This window comes from Lissotriton helveticus, chromosome 3_1 (genome assembly GCF_964261635.1).
Source record: "Lissotriton helveticus chromosome 3_1, aLisHel1.1, whole genome shotgun sequence".
Classification (NCBI taxonomy): Eukaryota; Metazoa; Chordata; class Amphibia; order Caudata; family Salamandridae; genus Lissotriton; species Lissotriton helveticus.
Window position 1 is genome coordinate 264,544,012 of NC_136061.1, and position 17,385 is coordinate 264,561,396.

Below are 17,385 nucleotides of genomic sequence, written 5' to 3' on the forward strand. Positions count from 1 at the left end.
GATACAACAGCAGAGGATGCTTCTTCACACATGGTAGCAAAATCTTGGAACTACCTTCCCTTGCACCTCAGGATTGACTCATTGCTCCAGGAATTCAGGAAAAGACTCAAGACCTGAATGTTCGAATGAACAAGCGCACTACGAAGCAGCTAGGAACTCCAGCGCCTTGATACCCTCAAGGGTAATTTGCAGAGCTTTATAAATCCTTGCTTGATTGATTGAAATGGTAAATCAAACACACGGTCTATAGGAGACAAGTATTTACGAGATATGAACAATTCACACCAACAAATATCACCTATCAAACAGATTTGATTTGACCTCCACGAAACCGAGGCCCTTCTAGGGAAACACACAACAGCAGATGATGACTGCATAAGATGAACAGTTGCAAGACCTGATTGCCACTGCCCCCTCGATCTTCTGATGGAACATATCTGCTGGGAAAGCCCCAACCAATAGATAATACTGACCGTACTCACACTCATTTGGATGACAGATGCAATACTCACCCGTGGTTACTGCAACTCAACCTACAGACACCACTGACCACACTATCAGGATGAGGAGGAAATCACAAGACCCACTTCTCCTTTCCAGTGGGATAATCCACAAAGCACAAGCAATAATCTGAAATACGAGGCCACCAATAGTACTAATTGCGTGAATTGACAAAGCATCACACAATAGCACATGACTTTTATTTTTCAATTGTGTTTTTTGTATAGCGATTGTGCCACTAATCACAGGCTTCTCATGAAGGTGGTGTAGGGGTACTCTAGCTCAGGACTCAACAAGTCCTCGTAAACTCGTATCTGGATGGCGGTACCACCGTGCTGCAAGCCTTCCGAACTCCCGATTAGCATCCATTAAGGGCATCCTACACATTGCGTCACACCTCTTTCATGGCCTGATGATCCAGGTCTTGAACAACATCTCAATATTCATAAGGACCACCCCAATGCTGCTTAAATTTAGGAAAGAGTTGAAGACTCACCTCTTATCACAATCCATTAACTGCCACACCTAGCTACCTCTCCTATATCTAGTTGACAGAATACTTGTCTTTGCCCCTTTACAGCACTCTTCAGCCTTTAGGCTAGGTTTGCATTACAGAAATAACATATACATAAACACCGGGGCACAATAACTAATTATCCATCCTTGTGCTTTACTTTCAAAAATATAAGTACTTTAATGCACACCATAACTAAAAGTATTCACACAATATAGGCAAGATGCAATTGAGTGTCTTAGGCAGTGAGATTGGTTTGCACCTGCCTGTTATTTCCCCCCAACTTCCCCCTTATGGTTTAAGCACTTTCCTCCATGGTCAAAGTAATTGTGTGATGAAGCTCAGGTGCTGTTCGTTCCATCTGCAGCAAAATGCTCTCAGTCTTTCACAGTTCAGGTTGACAGTTCTCATCGGGTGAGGCTTTATTGCTCAGGCCACAGTGCATTCAGTGCTGCCTGTCTTCATGAGTCCTCGCTTCCACTTCTGGGAGAGCATGGGAACCAGCGCCTCTGACATAGCCTCCTCTGTGGCTGAAAGTGCCCACCTGGCACACACATCTTTGGCAAGAATACTGTTTCACATCTATAATGGCTGTATACAGAAATCTTACAAACAGGGACGGCAGCCCTCACAGAATTCTGGCTAACACACAGAAAAGGTGGGAAGGGGCTCTGGAATTGGTGGTTCCTCGCTTGGGCTTATCTTGTCCTGACCATACACAGACTGGTCTTCGAGGGCGGTGCAGCCACGCATAGACGTTTCTCAGCTTGGCAGCAAGCCCATGAATCAGCTGCACGGACAAGGTGGCTTGGTTTATGCAAAGTCTCTTCTGGCAGGGTGCCTAAGGTAAAGCTATAGTTTCTCCTGGCATGGCCGTAAGCCACCATTTTTTGGGGGCCACAAGGGCCAGGTACACCCTGATCTTCTGCTGGAACGACAGCTGTACTGGCCATGCCAACTCATATTCCAACCCTGTCTGGGCTTTGGCAATCTTCGGATCATGTCCTCATGGTTTCAGCAGGAACTGAGAGTCAAGATTCTATTACCCGCTGACGCTGGGGTTCACACATAGCTCCCCGCAGTCCTGGTCTTCTGGCAGACTCTGCCAGCACCAGGGTCATGTGGCGCCTTGTTCCTCCTGGACAGCCACTCCTCCTGTAGGAATGATAGGCTCCTTCCCTCTAACAGCAGGCAGGCTGGCTTCTAGGTGCTTCATCTGATGCATACAGCTCTTCGAGGAAGAGGTGGACTCGGGTGATATCCCCTCACCTCTGGGAACCTGGCTGTCTGGCAGACATAGCTCTGGTTGCACAGAAGGTCTCTGAGTACTCTGCTGGGAACTCGCTTCCTTGGTCACAGAGAACTAGTACCGGACAGACTGGAGGTGTGTATCCTTTGTCTGTACTTTCAGAATCAGTTTTGTGCGCGCCTCACCCAAAGCGTTCTCTCCGCCTTTCACAACAGAGACTGCAGCCATCTACCATGACAGTACTTTAGGAAGACTAATCAGCAGCCCCAGGAAAGTGTAGAAATATTTTTTTCAACTAAAATTCCCAGATAACAGAAAAGAAACAGAGAGATGTATAAGTTTGCAAGTTGAACAGTCAGTTTCCACAAAGTCCAAGGAGAATTTGTTTGGAATCATTCAGTACTCCTGTTGCCTCCCCTATTAGTTTCTCAAGAACCCCTCTTCCATTATGGATAGGGCTGTCAACATTCTCAGGAAAAAAAAACACTCTGTGAAACACTGTATTCTTTTGTAAGGTGGAAATTATTATTTGAGTTACTCTAATAATCGTTTAGTAATGATTTAGCCCACTCACATATACTTTTTAAGTGATTACTGGTGTTTCTTCTTTGAGGTTTAGGTTTCAGAGGGAAAAACAATATCAAAATGTATTGCTTTTCCTAACATACTTTTACTGTCTGGACTTATAAATACAGTACCTTCTAGTAAAGAACTAGATAAAACGGCCAGGTGGCAACCCTTACCGCAGAACAGATATTTTCATGGGGGCCTGTTAGGAGCTTCATTCGTTAATCCGCCCGGAGGTCCAGAAATACCTCCAAATTTTCAGTCTGTTTTATGTCTTTTCCCCAATAAACCTCATAATCTATATAGGGGGGAGGGGGTAGAAATTGTGTGTTCTTCCGCGAACAGACGCTGCCACGTTACCAGCCAAGCACTCGCGGCCATCTTAATTAGTTGACTAAATCCTCCGCCCTACCTGCGGAAAATTGGTTTGCCCTATTTTAATTAAACACGATTATGACAATTGGTTATGCTTTCTGCCAGCCTGCAAGTGAGGCTTGGTCTGATGATAAAAAATGCTTTGAAATGAGGAAGGGTAAGTGGGAATGCACAGTAACAGGAGTTTAAAAAATAATAAACTCGCAGGAGAATTTGGAGAATGAATATTATTTTTTCATAAGAATGCCTCTCCATGTGTGCAGTTTTTGGGATGACCATCAAGAACACATACCTCAGGAGGACAGCAAAATACATGGAATATGGACAACAGAATTTGTTAATATGCGCCGGTTGTGACTGAATAGTTGAAAGGTTTGGGATTCGATTGCTTTCATATATACAAGCCTATATGAAATAAGGTGCAGACCCAGCTGACAGCTGTTAGGGCTCAACAACAACAACCAACGTTCTAGTGGTAATTATCTGTTCGGCCCTCTTAGCAAAGGCACCAAATGATTGAATGGGCATGATATCTCACCTCTGTCTCCTAAAGATGAAACAAGAATTGTGTGCGGTCTCGGTTCTGGATCGACACGGATAATGATTTACTCATCCACCCACATTGCCAGAACACAGACATTTGAGCTAGCAACGCATAAGGATGTTGCTTTCAGATTGATGTGTTTCCCTTGGGATGCGCTCTGCCAAACATTGGAGTTTCCCATAGCTTTCTCTGTTGTGTTTCACGACTGCTTATTTTATGCATTGTGGTACTCCAAGCGTCTGAGCCTCTGAGCTTCACCTCCTAGGAAGGAATTTGCAGAGCAGTTCAATAAGTTAGATAGGATGTACAAATTCATGTATATTTACATCCTTTCAGCTACCTCCATTAAACAACCTCTCTATTAGCTCATAAACGCATTTAGTAGATTCCCAGCTCGAAGGCGAACCCCCTCTGTGCAAGAAGGAAACAATGAAAAGATGAGGATTCTCAGCGGCAATACCCAGATTTTGGGAAATTCTCTAACCCACTATGTATTTTTTTCTGTTTCAAACAGCAGGGATCTGGCACTGGCCTAAACCATGGGCAGCTTAGTACTTCTTCTGTAGTTGTATTAATATTAAAACTATAGAGAAGCATGTTGAAGACACTAATGCCAGTTTAAGTAATAGTACGTCATCTGTGTAGTGTATGAGTTTTAAGAGTGGAATAGTGGATCTTTAGGGATTTGCAGAAGATCAGGAAGTTTGGTGCTAGCCGTAGGGTTTCAGGTACAATATTCCAAGCTCGTTGTGCAAGAATAGGGTTTTAGATTTGTTTTTTTAATTTCTATGTTCAACCGGGTGCCTGTAAATATGTGGCAAGGGTTAGCTTGTTTTTCCAGTATGAGGATAAACTGCAGATGATGACTTTGTGCGCCATGCAACAGAAGGTGGTTCACTCCTTAAGGGTAGGCCTGTGGAGGTCCGTCTGCGGTCTGACTTCTTGAAGCCTGTGACTATGCAGGGAGCGGAGTGGTATACTTAGTTCAGGGGAGCAGGCTTTGTGTTAGTTATACTCTGCCCAGGATGCCATATCCTCCACTGTGGTACAGTACCACTGCTTGTACAACTGATGTGTAATCTGGGTATAGAACGGTTTGTTTAAGTAAAAAAAAAAATCTCATCCAACTCGAAAGAACTGTGTTTTTGAGATATTTTTGCAATTTTCAAGGATATCTTGCAAAGTATATATTTTTAAGGACTGTATGTTGGATTCTTATCGTTTTGGATATATAAAAATATTGGATAACACAGCTTCTATGTCAAAATTGAGAACCCCTGAAATGATTTTTTAGGCAAACTTAAATACAGAGTTGACAATGAGCCTAAAGTCAACCCCATTCTTTCCATTGTAGGTTCTGAGTGAGCTGTGACAACTTTAATTCGTTTCTATCAGTATACAGCTCTATCTTTGTGAATTTTAGCTCTGGGCTCTTCCACTTGGACCAATGTGGGTGCTCTTAGTTAGAAAACGGATGAGTCACCCCACTCTTTCTTCATGCACATAACTACATCCTGTAGCGATACTCACTTTCTCTCAGGGCGGTTCTGGCTAAAGCTTAAGATGTCCGTAAGTGCCACACATAGACCTTCAGTGTGTCTCTCGTGCATCACCCGCTCCTTCAGTCGTGACTGCCCACATTGGGCCAGATGTATGAAAATAGAAATAGAGATTAACTAATTGTGATTTTTTGCAAATCGCGATTAGGAAATTGTTATTCATAATTGAAATTCAAATTCAAATTCAAATATTTATAAAGCGCATGACTACCAGGCGGTTTCTTGGCGCTAGGGATGCGAACCATTGGACAGAGGTAAGGGTGAGCCGCTAGTGTGGAAAAGCTTGGGCGAACAAAAATGTTTTCAATGCTTTTCGAAACTCCAGATAATGGAGGGAGGACCTAAGGGGTGAAGGAAGGGAGTTCCAGAAGGCGGAGGCTAGAGTGGAAAATTTAACGCCTCCCGACTTCTTCTTCCTAAAGCGAGGGACAACCAGAAGAGATTGCGAAGAAGAGCGCAACTCTCTGCTAGGAAGGTAGGCCCTAATTTCAGAGGTGATAAAGCCAGGGGCTGTCCCCGCCCTGGCCTGGAAGGTGATGCAGCCCATCTTGAACAGGGCACGCTCCCGGATAGGCAACCAGTGCAAAGCTTTGAGCAGAGGGGTGACATGGTGAGACTACGAAAGATTGTAAACAAGTCGGGCGGCCTGGTTCTGAACCAGTTGAAGTCTCCGAAGATTGTATGCAGGGACGCCGGTATACAAAGCATTGCCGTAGTCTAGGCGGGAGATGACCATAGCAGAAAGGATAAGTTTGAGAGCAGAAAAGGAAAAGAAACGTGAGACCTTTCGGATAGTGCGGAGAGTGAGGAAACAGGAAGAGACAACTGAGCTAATCTGGGAGTGCCAGGTGAGGTGAGCGTTTAATTTTATCCCTAGGGTCTTAGTGTCATTGGCGCGCCTGGCAGTAACTCGTCTAAGGGGGGCCACCTGATCACAACCTCTGGCGAGCCATTTATTTAAAGTGTCCACTTGGGAAGAGGAAGGAAGGTCTTGAAGATTGGGACTAGAGGCAGAAAGAGAGGAATAGAGAGATGTCATGTCAACGTGGTTCCAATTGCGTGCCCAGGTATTCCTGGGAAGAGGAGGTTTCTTAGCGAGACAGGGGTGCAAAAAAAAAGAAATAAAAAAATGATCAGACCAGGCACATGGGGAAAAAACAGGGGAGGAAGCAGGACAGTTAAGCGACCAAACCTGGTCCAGGGTGTGACCGTGAATATGGGTAGGGGTGTGAACATGAGACAGAAAGTTAAAAGAGCAAAGGGAGTCTGAGAACTCTTTAGATAAGAGATCCTCATTTCCAAATGTATGAAACTCTTTCGAGTTTCATTAGCGATTTGTAGTGTAGTAGACCTAACCTCATGATTATTAATGAGGTAGGTCGCAATTTGTGACCCACTATGATTTGCTGCCATCACAGGGATGGTGACCTGACCACCATGTAAAAAAACAAAAAAAAAACTTTGAGCTTTCATTTTTTTGCAGAAGCAGGCAGTTTGCGAACGCAAAAATGCTTTGAACACCTAGCTTTTTTAAAAATATTTTTTTCAGTGTTTTATATAGTGCAAACTAGACTCTAGACATCGAGTGTCAGAGCACTTTACATGAGCACCAGTTTCGTTACAGACGGACACATTCATTTTTGTTAGGCACGGGAGATTAAGTGATTTGCCCAGAATCACAGGATGTTGAGCATCGTTGCCGAGACTCGAACCCTGTCCCCCAGCTTCGAAGTCGACCGCTCTAGCCATAAGACTACATCCTCTTCCATTCAAACTTTTTATTTGGAGTTTAGCCTTCAATGCTTTGAATCTAGACTGGTCAATCTCTCACTGTCCACCACTTCTGTGCTGGCCCATGGAAGCCCTCCTCAAGAAACCATCTTTGGACACCTCCAAGCCAGAAAATGTCCGGCCCATTTCCCTCCTTCCCTTTATGGTTTAGGTTACAGTACATTATGTCAACTGTATTTTAACTAAATTCCTAGAAGAGAACTATATCCTGGAGACTTACCAGAATGGATTTCAGACAGGTCACAGCACGGAATCTGTTCTCATTGCTGTTTATGAACCTCTTTGCTACACCTTGGATGATGGCAGATCCTCAGCCATCATTCTGCTTGAACTGAGTGTCACATTCAACAAGGTGTCTCACCAAATTTTTCTTGAGCGCCTGCAAGATATTGGCATGGGAGGTGGCACCCTTTCTTGGTTTCCCTATTTTCTTTGGAGTGTTCTTCTCAGGTAATCTCTCCCTCTTACAGTTCCCAATCTCATGTGTTAAAGTACAGCATTCCTCAGGGCTCGTCCTTAAGCCCTACCCTGTTTAACATATACATCCAGCCTTTAACTTGGGTTGTAGAATCTTTTGGACTAAAATTGGTATAGTATTCTGACGATAGCCAGGTTGTAGTTTCATTCTCGGACACTCCTTCACTTGACATGGATAATTTCCAAAAAGGTATGCTTGCGGCGGTAGAGTGGATGACTAATAATTGCCAACGCCTGAATGCTAATAAGATCGAGATTCTTGTTGCCAAACATAGCCCTGTTTAGGACAACCATTGGTGGCCCGCCTCCCTTGGGACCCCCCCTCTCCAACCCAAGTCATCTATTAAAAATCTAGAAGTGTGGATGGACAACTCTCAGGCCTTTGAGGTTCAAGCTAAATCTGTTGCTGGCACTTGATAAGGTCTCATGAGAAGTCTTAAACCTATTCTGGGCTCTTTGACCCCCATATTTGTCAAATTATAACTAAGACGGCCATTCTGTCTCAGTTGGACAATTGTAATACTTTATACTTAGGTGCAGATCGATCTGTTTTGAAAAGACTCCAGCAGGCCGAAAATGCAGATGCTAGGCTGCTTTTTTCTCTTCCCAGGTTTTGCTCTGCCTCAGGCCTTTTGCGCAGGTTACATTGGCTCCCTGTCGAGAAACACGTTCATTTTAAGACTCGTTGCTTGCTCATAAGATTTTACATTCCAAGGGGCCCCCTATTGTGAGCCAGCTTATTTCATCCTACCTGCCCACACACTCCCTACGTTCTGCCAATCAGAACATGGCTATGGTTCCCCTTGTTAGGAGAGCCAGGGAGGGGTGGGGGAAGGGTAATTCTTTTCGTGCTCCGACACCTAGCCTCTGGAACGCTCTTCCCCTCTCTATCGCAAAATACTCACAACCATCTTCTGTTTAGGGAATCCCTTAAGACTTTGCTTTTCTCAATCTGGGCTCTTCCCCTCTTTTCTTGGGGGGCTGCTAGCTGCAGGTGTGTTCTTTTAGACCTAGCGCTGGCAAGCCCCATTGTGGGGGCAGCCATGCACACTATAATTTTTTGGGTGGGGGGTAGTTTTTTGTATCGTGAACTCGACCCGAAGGTATCAGAATGTTACAGGTGCACCACTTGCGTTACAGACTGACACATTCCTTTTGCTAGGCACAGGGAGATATACAGCCTGATTCATCAAGCTTAATTGCGTTCGCAAAGGGCCAGATTCTGAGAATCTGGCCCTTTGCGAGTGCAATTTTTGCATTTGGGATTCATCATCCCAAATGCAAAATTCGCTAATAAAGAAATCGCATATTTGCGAGGAATTACATTTAAGGAATCTCTATTTGAGATTCCTTAAATGCAATTCATGAACCATTTTAAAATTTCGAAATTGCAATTTTGGACCGCTATTTACCGCGAGGTCAAACCTCGTGGTAAATAGCGAAAACGTAGCAAAATGCATTTGAATGCATTTTTCTAAGTTGCATGTTACACACACACATTTCTTTGGACATGTGTGTGTGCAACACCAATGTAGATTACATTTCAGGGGTGCTACAGGGTGTCCTTTGGACACCCCTGGCACCCTTGAAATCGCTATCTTATTTGCGATTAGCAAATTGCTAATCGCAAATAAGGAATGACTCCCCATTCATTCCTATGAGCCTTTAGGCCCATAGGAATGAATGGGGAGTTATTCCTTATTTGCGATTAGCAATTTGCTGATCGCAAATAAGGAATGTGTAGGAATCGCAATTTATTTAGCGATTCCTACATGAATCCCGTTTTGCAAGTCCTTAATAGCGATTCCTTAATAATCGCTATTAAGGACTCGCAAAACGGAACAATGATGAATCAGGCTGTTAGTGATTTGCCGAGAATCACAGGATGTTGAGTGTCCCTGCCGATACTCGAAGCTGGTTCCCCAGCTTCGAGGTCGACCGCTCTAGTAGAAAACGCAGCAATGCCTGGGGCGCAGGTGGACCCTGTGGCCAGGGCCAGACTGGGAACCAAAACCGTCCCTGGCAAAGTGCTCTGCCGGCCCCCCTCCCCACTCGGGAGGAGGGAGTGGGAGGGGGGGTTGGAGTTGCCACCGAGCTCTTTGCCGGGGCCGGTTTTCGGCCGATTTTGGTACAGGGCCGATTTTGCAGCTAAGCTGCAAAAGTGGCCCTGTAACAAAAACGGCCCCCAGGGGCCCAAAACTGTCCCCACCCGTGCGGCGCACCGGGGGATTGCCCAGTGCCCGCTATTGCCAGTCCGGCCCTGCCTGAGGCTCAGTACCTGCAAATACACAGTCTTTTGTATTCAGCTCTGCCCTTTGCTGAATCCGTAGTCTTCCACCTGCTTTTATTATATTGTTAAAGAGCATTTATATTTATATCAGTGGTTTATTGTGAAACACTCGGATGCCACCTTGAATGCAAGGAAATTTTATTGTACTATAAAATAAAAAGAGTGACTCTTCTCTGGTCGCATGTAAAAGTCTCCAGTGCTCACCGGTCGGCACTTTTAATGAGCTTTGCGTTACCTGAGAGGCGGCAGCTGCAAAGCAACCACGTGACCGTCCTGCTGAACAGAACCTCACAACCTTGGGGAGAAAGTCATTCATGCCTCTCGAGAAATAGCTTTAAAGGGTTGCCTTACTAGCAGGCTGGATTTGGATGACGAATATAACAAGAATAATAATTGTTATGTTATTATATTGTACTTGAAAAATTCATATTGTGATTCGTACCACTGTCAAGACCTCAAAGAGCGTATTAACATTATATTGGACATTAACGGAGCGTTCCTCAAAAACGTCATTTTTTTTCCTGCCCCTTTAATAATAGGTGTTACTGTTATCCACCTCAAGCACCTTTAATGTATCAGATGTGGAGAAATGCACATCCGAGTGCTCCCTGCCCACCTTCAAATGTAACTTGCTGGTACACAAAGATTTCTTTAGCAGTAAACTAGCAGCATATACTGAGTGGTCTTGTTACCTACTTGTGTCCAGGGCCGTAGCTTCTGGGTGAGGGGTGTTTGGTGTGTGGCACTCCCCAAATAAATACATCTTTGGCTAGGTAGTTGCTTGTGGAGCCCGAGACTGGTCTGTTTCGGTTTTTATTATCATCTTAATTTCACTAACAGGTTTTAATTTGTTCAGGTTTTGGATCCGGAACTTAAATAGGTTTAGGCAAAGATTTACAAAGATTTTCCATCTGGTTTGCAAGTGACGTAGCCCCCAAGCAAAGTCCATTTTGGTATTTACAAAGCAGCACAAATGTCAGTTTGGGTGGCTTTGCAAGAAAAAGTAGCTCAAACTTTGCACAGAAACATTCATTATAATTAGTTAAGTATTCATTTGTTTCTTATAAGCAATGAGGTTGCTGAAGGATACTAGTTTGTAACTTTAGTATCACATATTGCCCTCTGTATGTTCTACATCAAACAATATTGTAAATTAGGGAGGATGGATGATTATTTTTTTAATTTCTGCACCACTCAAATTTATTTAACACAATATGAACACTGAAATTTAATTGCAAACACATGTTAGTAGACTGCTCAGCGTTAGGCTCCTTTTGGGTGAAAATGTCAGATACTCGCAGAAATTGTTGGTCAAGAAATCAGGGTAAGCTACACCTTGATATCATTTGGTGTCGATGATGAACTTAACCCCCAGGTGCACAAGGAGCAGGCCTCTTTGATATTCATCTTCATGTTATTGGCAAGAAGAAAAATATGCAAAAAGTGGGTCACTGCTGATTCCCCAAAAGTAGCAGAATAGCTTAGGTCAGTTAATTACATTTGCAGCCTTGACCTATGCCCAAAAAAGGTTACAGTTTATAAAAGATGGACTTTTTTCTAGCCTGGCCGGCCAAATGCAAAATTGTCCAATGATTAAACTATAGGCTCCTGCAGAGAACATGGCTGGGCTGGTCTCTCTTAGGTAAATAGAAAGGGCAGAGAGACATTCAGCAAATGGCCAAACCTGGCATGGAGGCAGGGGCATATGCAGCCTTGGACTGCATATGTTGGGTTGTGGTACAAAGACAAAAAAAGATCATGTATCTATAATTACAAATGATTATGTTGCTAATAGAATAATAATATAATCATTTGAGCAAAGCGTAGTTCAGTGAAACCTTAAATGCACGGTTACCACCCTCCTTCCCAAAAGCTCTTCTTGATATTGACTCACAGTCCATTTACCAACTCATCTTCAAATTCCCTGAATTGCCACAGTGATGAAAAAAGAATAAGTTAAGCAATTTCTAGACTGGATCGAGAGCAGCCATCTATTGACCATGCACTATTCTGGACCTTGACCTAAACATGTAACAGAATCGGCTGTCCTGGACATCACAGAATCTGTAGATAGAGGCGAGCCTGTAATCATAATCCTATTTCACCAATCAATCGGTTCTAAATTGGTCACCCACATGTTGCATGGAACCCTCAAGGTTAGCTCAATATGTATGAACTAACCTTAGATTAGCTCAGCTCTATCTTGAACCAGTCCCAAAATGTCTTGTTAGGTTTGCTTTTGGTGCCATAAGAGCGTTGGTTATGACCAGATACGAGTCGTGGGCTCACTGTGCCACAGGAACCAAGCTATATCTGGTTTAAGAGCCCTAACAAAGGCTAAACCGGTCTTAGGTTTATCTCATTTATAAAGTTTTATATAGCGCGAACTTGATCCCGAAGGATATCAGCGCGCTTTACAGTTTGAGGGAAATGAGGTAACAGATAAGTACATGAGTCAAATAGGGAATATACATAGGCATTGAATCAAATAGTGCATACATAAAAGACCTTATATAAAAATGGGGTAAGCGAAGAATGGGCTAGTCAAGGAAACATAATGACAAAAGGGCAGCAAATACAACAGTAAAATACAAGATTGACAACCAATACTGTAGAATGTACGATGTGATTAGAGCTGACAGTCGCTCCTCTTGTTAAAGTAAGAACTTATTCATTACGAATCTTTTTGCTTCCAATTTGAAGGCAACCTTGGAAGAGATTCTACGGATTTCCTGTGGAAGAGAGTTCCAAATTTTTGGTGCAGCGCCCGAGAAGGCTTTTTGCGGAAGATCTGGTGTTTCAGGAGCATTGCTTGTGTTCTGGTTCAGGGAAGACCTGGCCTGGCAGTTCGGGCTGGACAGTTCCCATAAGAGGGGTCAAGACTGATTTGCATATGGCTGGGTCTAAACTGAGGTGCCATGATCGATTAAAAATGATGGATTGGGGTGCGACCTGAGCAATAGCCAGTGGCTGAGATTAAATCAAGCTTCCCATCATTTACCAGTCACTATTCCCAAAAAGTCAAGATGATACTTTTCTCCCAATAAATTATTAATATATCTTATCTTATCTTAAGTGACATTTATAAAGCGCACTGACACCATACGTTTCCTGGCGCTGGAAGAAAGAGTGCAGAGATTGTGGGGAGACAAGCTAGCCGGTTTGGGTGAAGAGACGGTTTTCAGAAGCTAGCCGGTTTGGGTGAAGAGACGGTTTTCAGAAGCTTCATAAAATTAAGTAGGGAACAGCTAGACTTAACAGGCAGGGGAAAGGGATTCCATAGTTTGGGGGCCAGGTGGGTGAATCCGCGGCTGCCGAACTTTTTAGTTTTGACTTTGGGGGCAACCAGCAGGTGGAGGTGAGCCGACCGGAGATTGCGCGCCGGTCGGTGCTGCGTGACCAGTGTTTTGAGGAAGTCGGGGCTGGTGCAGTGAAGAGACTTAAAAGTCAGGCAGCCGATCTTAAAGGACGCTCTTTGTGCAACTGGTAGCCAATGCAGTTTGCGCAGCAGGGGTTTCGCAGACTGCCACTTTGGCGTTTTGTGGATAAGTCTGGCCGCCTGATTCTGCACAATTTGGAGACGGCGGAGCAGTGATTGTGGGAGTCCATGGTATAAAGAGTTAGAGAAATCGAGGCGGGATAGTACCAGGGAGATGGGGGGATCTGAAATTCACAGGGCTCCATGCTTCGCTTCACACTGTTTAATGCATACCTTCACAAATGAGGAAATGTTGTTTGAAATGTGCTTTCAACAACCATGTGTAACAGCAGGACAATATATTTGTTACTCATTTATTTAAACTTTATTTATAAATTTTCACATAGAAACAATGTGAACATGAGCGATACTGTCACAGGTCATACACTGATTAGCACGGAATCAATGATGTACAAGCAAGTCATGCATATTGATACCAAAAAGTACCATCAGATGGCGAAGAGTGTAAAAGAACCCAAAAAAGTCCCATAGTCATGCCAGTTCCTCAATGCCGAGGAGCTCTCCGCCGGCCCAATTGTTGATCATCTCTCCTGATATGTCATGGACATAAAAGGAGTGTCTTTGCAAAGAAAACATCATTACTAAAACATGCATTATACCTTGAATAAATGGTATGGACATTCATCTGGCAGGTCACCCCACCCCAGCTGGGACTATGCACTGTTCTAGTGGTGTAGTAGAGGGTTGCTGCTGTGACTCAATGAATGTCCCTGAATGGACCCAAGATTTCCTTGGGGCGAGAAGAGGAGGGTAGAGAGGTAGCGTATATTTCGCTACTTGTGTTGCAGGATGCTGAACTACCCATCCAGCTCTGTGATGTGAGGACTGTCTTGCGGCCCCAGTGAATTGCAATCTCCCTTTTGGCTAGTAGCAAACTTAGGGTTGCAAATTTCCGCACCTTTTTGGGAAAGTTAACCATATTGCACAACAGTGCCACCTCTGGGATGAGATCCAGGGACAGAGTAATCATTTCGCCCAGTGTCTTATGGACTGCCTTCCAAAACAGCTGTAGGAGTGGTCAAGTCCAGGAAAGGTGTGCGAAATCCACATGAGGGGCCATGCATTTGCAGCAGTTGTGGGCCTGGATGGATCTAGTCTATCGGATTTGGCCGGGGTAATGTACATTTTGCGCAAGAATTTGAAGTGTAGTGTTGCAGGGATTCTGCTCAGGCACAGAACTGTGCACAGAGACTCAGGGCCTCAGTGAATTAGGGTGTGCCAAAAACTCACCTTAGTACCCAAAATCCCCTACCAGACTAGCATCAGTGTCTCAATAGCTCTACGTCCTATAGCAAAGTAACCAATGATTGGACAACCCAGAACATGTGACTTAGGATACCTCAGGTAAGGTGGGAAACATGAGCACTCTTTCATTATACTTTCATACCAGTCCAGAACAGGGAGTAAAGGGAGACACTTGCAAGTTTAAAATGTTTATTTTAGCGCCGTGATCTCAGGTGCAGCATCTTAGCTAATACAAGCAGACATATGATAATAAATAAGATTGTCAGCATAGTTACTATTCCATAAAATACAAAGGGAGAAAGCATGTTATAATGCTAAAGGGAAACAGGTCAAATATATACCTATATTTCACACTCCCTTGCTAGTAGGTTATTTTATAACTAAAGAAGTTCTCTTAGACTTGCATAGGCGACCCCGTACTTCAAGGATTAGCAGGAGTGAATCACATCGAGTTCTGCACAAGCTCTCAGAATACGAATGTTCTCCAAGTGTGTTCAATCATGCCTACACAGTGCATTGTTAAAGGCGCCAGTATCTGAATTGGCCACAGCTGCATATATGTTATGGCTAGAACGTGCGCTGATCCGTTCGAACAACAGCAACAGTGTTGATATAACCTTGAAGGCCTCGGCACTCACTGTTCAGACTAAGCTTACGAAGCAAGTCTAGCAATGTAGAAAAACAAGTTATTCTCATGTGAACCAAAACACTCAACCTAACTCTAAACAATAGCTATTGTGTGTGCTGTGTGCAAAAGAAAGCAAAAGGTAAAATGGCATTTAAACTTCTAATAAGCTCATGCTAACTTAACACTCTATGAGTGCAAGGCTCAGCCCCACTAAAGTAGCAGTTTGTGTCTACTATTTAGGGAGATATCCTTTGTGACCTCATAGCATCTAGCCAATTGATCGACCATGACTGGGCAGCCGAGGTCAGTTTCCCAGTCTGTGCGGAGCCTGTCCTTGTTCACCGGGATGATCTCTGAGGACACTTTATATAATTTAGAGATGAGGTGAACTCCCTGTTCGCTGTCTATGATCAGGGACAGAGAAGCAAATGATTCAGGTTCGAGCAGGAAACCAGGGAGCGTAGCACGCAAGGCTGAGCGTATCCAATTCAGTGTGAAGCGATCCATGAATGTAACATCGGGAAAGCAGCTATCATCTTTAACTGAAAAGGCTTGGCCGACAGGGTATAGATCCCCCAGTTTTGTAATGTCAAATTTTGTTAACCTGCTGTGCGCAACCCTTTCTCCCGTAATTGGTAACCAACGGGCGTTGGGGAGTCGAAGGAAAGTGGAGTATAGTGCGGCATTGCAGGTAATGCGTCACAGCTTTTTCCAAGCCCAACTGGTGGTGGGGGGACAGTTTGAATGTCATTTGGATCTCTGGGAAAGCCCCTAGGTAACACCGTGAGTAGTTTCTCAGGCAGGACAAAGTCAGATTCAGGAAGAAGGAACAGCATTCTGGCATCAGGTTGGTTCCAAGCTTGAGCGGAATTGCATTGGGCTACAAGATATTATAGATGGAGTTCTGCCTCGCTTTAAATGCATTTCCTGAAAATGGCGAATTAAAGGATCCATTGCCGGGATGAATAACAGAGGCGATAGAGGGCTGCCCTACCTTGTACCGCAGGAGAAGGAGAATAGTAAAGAGAGTGTACCGTACAGCCGAAGTCGCACGGTGGGACGGCAATATAGCAAGGAAGTGGTGGCAATGAAACCCATCAGCATTCCCATACAGAGCATGTTACACAAAAAAGGGCCACTCTAAGGAGTCAAAGGCCTTTTCCGTGTCGAGTAGGATGGCAGCTGCTGGGGTATCTGGATTAATTCTATGAAGAACTGAGAAGAGAGTCCGGAGATGTAGATCTGTGGGGGGCAAAACCGGATTGGGCAGGGGAGATAATGAATTCCATCAATTGGGACAATCGTATGGCGATAACCTTGGCCAGAATTTTATAATCCAAATGTAATAATGATAGTGGTCTATAGGACCCAAAGTACGATGGATCTTTGCCTGGTTTGGGGAGGAGAATGATGACGGCCTCTCGCAAAGTGGGAGGCAGGACCAGTTTCTCCAGTGCCTTGCATACACCTCAATAAGTAGTGGTGCCAAAATATCTTAATATGTCTTGTAGAAATCCCCCGTGAAGCCATCCAACCCAGGGGCAGAGGAGGATCGAAGGGCTTCGATGGCTCCAAGTATATCCACTACGTAAATTGGTTCTGCTAGGAAATCTTGCATGTGCTTCTCAAGGTATACTAATGCAATCTTAGGTAAGTAGGCTTCTTGGGCCGTGGGATCATGGCCTATTTTGGAAGTGTAGAGGGCCTTGAAATAGTCAAGAAATGTGTCCCGAATGTCCAACGTGCTGGTGAGTGTTTGGTTAGGTGAAGCGCAAAGCTCTGTAATGTAGGCCTTACTGTATGGGGGTCGGATCATCTGGGCCAATACACTGCCAGGGCTTTTCCCCTCGCCATATTGCCTAGCGGTTTGGTACATGTCTGGGAAAACAATTTCATGATCCGCTGCCTCTCTGTAGTCAGACAGGAGGGCGAGACGTCGCCCGCTAACTCCGAATCAGGAGAGTGCTCGATGGCAATGTCGAGTTCTGACAATCCGCGCTCTATGCGGGTTAATGTGTTGCGCAGATCTTTGAGCACTCCGGCGTGCTTGGCAATGCATACGCCTCTGATATATGCCTTTAATCCCTCCCACAAGACTGCCCAGGTGTCTACCGAGCCAGTGTTAATAAGGAAGTATTCTTCGATG